The sequence below is a fragment of the Anneissia japonica genome, unplaced genomic scaffold (assembly GCF_011630105.1).
Source record: "Anneissia japonica isolate Jap-2015-1 unplaced genomic scaffold, ASM1163010v1 scaffold15928_len3880_cov153, whole genome shotgun sequence".
In the NCBI taxonomy this organism is placed as follows: Eukaryota; Metazoa; Echinodermata; class Crinoidea; order Comatulida; family Comatulidae; genus Anneissia; species Anneissia japonica.
This window is the reverse complement of record NW_022723178.1, coordinates 1-3880: the sequence shown is the minus strand read 5'-3', so window position 1 is coordinate 3880 and position 3880 is coordinate 1. Positions and strand designations below refer to the sequence as shown.

Here is a 3880-nt window from a genome sequence, read left to right as displayed (position 1 = left end):
TAGTGGATTTATTAATTGTTTGCACACAAAGCATGGTATAAGTAATACAAAATAATGATTGTAAAAAAAAATTACATTGTTCTATATGTAGGATGGCAGTGATGCGTTCTCTATTGCCATGGAGACCGGGAATAAAGATATCGGTGTCTTGTTGTATGCCCATCTCAATTTCAAGTCTCCTACTTCGGTAAGTAATATTCAAGAAAATAATCATTACTGTAGTTTATAATAGTTATTCTTGGGAAGACACAGGAACAAAGTTAAGAAAATCAGCAATGATGTTGTGTAACTTCTATGCTATTTACAATTACTGCACAATAACTATATACTGTGATTCCCCTCATTTGGGGTACCTCCATTCACTGAAAACCCCTATTCAGGGGACACCCCCCTATTAAGGGAGGGAAATTATATCTTTTAACTATACGCCTAATCGCTATTCAGGGGACACTATTTTTTTGGTTCTGAAGAGGGGTCTACTGTATATGTGCTATACATTATATATATTATATATAGTATACAGTATCTCATATATATTTGCTATATGTATATGTGTCAAAATCAAGCATATATATTCACTTTTTTTAAATATATTTTTTAAATTTTGTGATATGTATGGTAAAGCATAATGTGTCCTTTATTTAAGTTGAATATTGTAAATATTTTTTGTATAAGCTTTATTTGCAATATAATTCTCTTAATATTAGCAATGATATCTTTATTTAAAAAAGGCTATATTGAATATTGAATAACTTAGCATAATTTTTTATGTTAACTTCTTGTAGATTTTTGGTTGTTTGATCTACTTACATTCATTAATATAAATATTAAATCCATTGCGGTGGAATTTCCCCCAATTTATCTCTCCTGTCAATTTTGAACTATTATCAGTAATAAAATAGGTTTAAACATTTTCTGAACTTTATATTGAATAACTTAGCCTAATTTTTCCTATGTTAACTTATCTTGTAGTTTTCTGGATGTGTAATCTATTTGCTATTCTTTATATAAATCGTAAGTCCATTGGGGTGATATTTCCCACAATTTATCTCTTGCGTCAATTATGACGAAAACAGTTTCATTCACATTTTTTTGAGGTGATTTCACTTTCACAAAAAATGTTTTTCTTTTCAGAGTAAACTGAAGAAAAGATCGACAAGGTAAGGATAGATTATGCTGCGGTTTACAAGCAAAGAAAAATAAAATGTTGATGTAGATGATGATAAATAATAATGCAGTATCTTATATAGCACAAACATATTGTAAGGTATTTCAGATTATAATGGTTAGGTTTAAAGATGTTGGTAATGATGATAGTGATCATGGTAAAGATGATGATGACAATTGTGTTGATGATGATGATGATTGTGTTGATGATGTTTACAGCATCACCACTTAAAATATTTACTTTATATTTTACAAAGGCTCCCTAACTTATTTACTAGTTTATTCTTACCACTATCAATAAAATGTGTATGTATTTCTGTTGTTCTTATGATTTATATTCTAATGCATGAGGCCATTGTTGAGGCAACTTTTAAATCTCACAAAACTTCATGTACAAACACAGGTATTTCATAATGTTTAAAATACAATCATAAAATACAATCATCACAAAAATGTCTTTATGTTTTATTCCTAAATTCAGTGTTTTAACTATATATCGTAAACGTACATGTTTTCACTTATTATAAATCGTTCATCTTCATAAATTTATTCTTTCTTTTCCCTTCTTCCTTTCACAAAGGAGTGATTCTGATTAGCCACAGGTTGGTAGTAGCACGCCCTCTATTGGTGTTGATCCTTTAATATCGAGCATTTCCATCCCTAATCCGGTTGCATGCATTAATATATACTGGCCGACCCAAATATATTGAATGATAATAACTACAGTTATGATTAACCTGGATATTCTAATGAAGTAAACACCTGGTACCTAGGTTATGCAAATTAGGCATGTGCCACATGAATAATGTTAACAGTAACATAGTGGTACATTCAAATTGAAACTAAAAAAAAATGACCAGAAATATTAAAAAAAAGGTTTTATATCTAAAAAAAATGTATATAATACTTAGAACAATAGTAGTTATGAAATATATTGTGAGAACATTTTCAAAAACATAAAGAATATATTAAATTATTTAATAACTATAGTACTGAAATTAATAAATAGAAAATTTACATATCTGCACTAATGTATTTTATGCTAACTGTACTTATAAATGCTTATTCCTTAATAACGTTTATACTAATACACATACAAATTCAATATCTTGGCTTGAAATAATATCATAATTAGCATTCATCCATAATATAATTCATGATTTTGGTTATGGATTCATCAAATATTCTAATTTAAATAGCATATTAACAAAACTAATGCAATGGTGTGGGTTACATTATGCTTTTTAATTTTAAAAAGTGTGAACAATTTAAGAGGTGTGAGCAATAAAAAATCCTTTATTATTGAGATGATTTGCATCAATTAAAGCAGCATATATATAAAATTCATTTTACCAAATTTATTAAAATTTTTTAATTAATAAGTCAGCATGTATTCATTTATCTATTATATCCATTTATATATCTATAGTATTTTTTTTTTTATATTAAAAACTACATTAAATAACTAGGCTGAGAATTTTATTAATTTCTAATTAAATTTAATAACATTTTTAATTATATACTCTAATATAATTAACTAGTCTGTTTTAATTAATCTATACCATATAAGTAGCATGTGTCTATTTGTATATTTATAGTATCTCATATTTTTAATTAAAAAGTATATTAAATAACTATGGAGAAGCGTGTAGAGAATTCTATTTTAATAAATAACTAAAAATTACAGCATTATTTGATAAGAAATTAAGACATCTGACAGTGTCAAGTTTGTTGTTGCCATAAGAATATATAATGTATTTATTCTCTTTTGTGGCATTACATTTCCCACTGCTTTGTTCCATGTACCTTAAGCTAGCAAATATGAGTTTGTTGTTGTACTGTATTCATCCTTGTGAAGGTTAAAGGTTAAAACTGATAACTTGCAACGTAAATTTACTAAATATGGGTGTGGTCCGCGAGGCTTAGTAGCTTTATGTTCACCCATTCTGCAACATTAGTCAAAGTGTGGCCCAACAATTTTTTTGTGGCCGCGAAAATATATTAAAAACCCTATGGGGGACGGCATACCATCTACTGAGTGGCCATCTGTAAAAGGTAATGTTAAAATGTAACATAAATTGGGAAAATGCAGTACTTAAAGGTTTTTACAAGCGCTATGGAAAAGAAAAATTTCCACCTTAAAACGTCATATGTTGGCGTGCGACCCTCATCTTTAAACAAAATTGCTTTAGCCCGCCAGCCTATTTTTATGGCTAACACTAGTACTGTATTATAGATTCAAGGACACAAACATCTCCATGGTGCACACACAGGGTATGCCGCGAGTTTTAACAAATGCGTTATACTGCTGTTTTATTCTCCTTATTGGGCATTTCACTCTTGTTCATTGTGGAAGAATTTTCTGGCAATTATTAATTCTCTGCCAATTTAATTTTCAATGTTTAACTTGTCAAATCTATCCCTACTCCTTAGCTTAGTTTGTGCAAATATCCATATAATTTTGGAGAATTTTCATAATTTTCATTGCTCTTATAACATAAATAGTAATTCTTTAATTCTTTCATATCATAGGATCAAAGGAAGATTTATTATAATATTATTTATTTATTTTGAACCATATGAGTGTGAACCATCCAGCAGAAGCTAATCATTTGGGACCCTCAAAGAAGAATAAACAGTGGTGGCGCCACAGGGTGAATTTACCCCTAGACAATTTTCTTTCCTTCCCCCCCCCCCCCAAAAAAAAAAGAAT

The 3880-nt window shown here is 28.9% G+C and overlaps 1 long non-coding RNA gene across 1 annotated transcript; it reads left to right on the top strand.

The window, feature by feature from the left end:
• The first annotated feature begins 34 nt into the window (after positions 1-34).
• LOC117112119 lies at positions 35-3851 on the top strand. The gene is made up of 3 exons (XR_004445982.1): positions 35-187; positions 1135-1160; positions 1748-3851. It is a non-coding gene; the product is annotated as an uncharacterized LOC117112119 (long non-coding RNA).
• Positions 3852-3880: the final 29 nt, after the last annotated feature.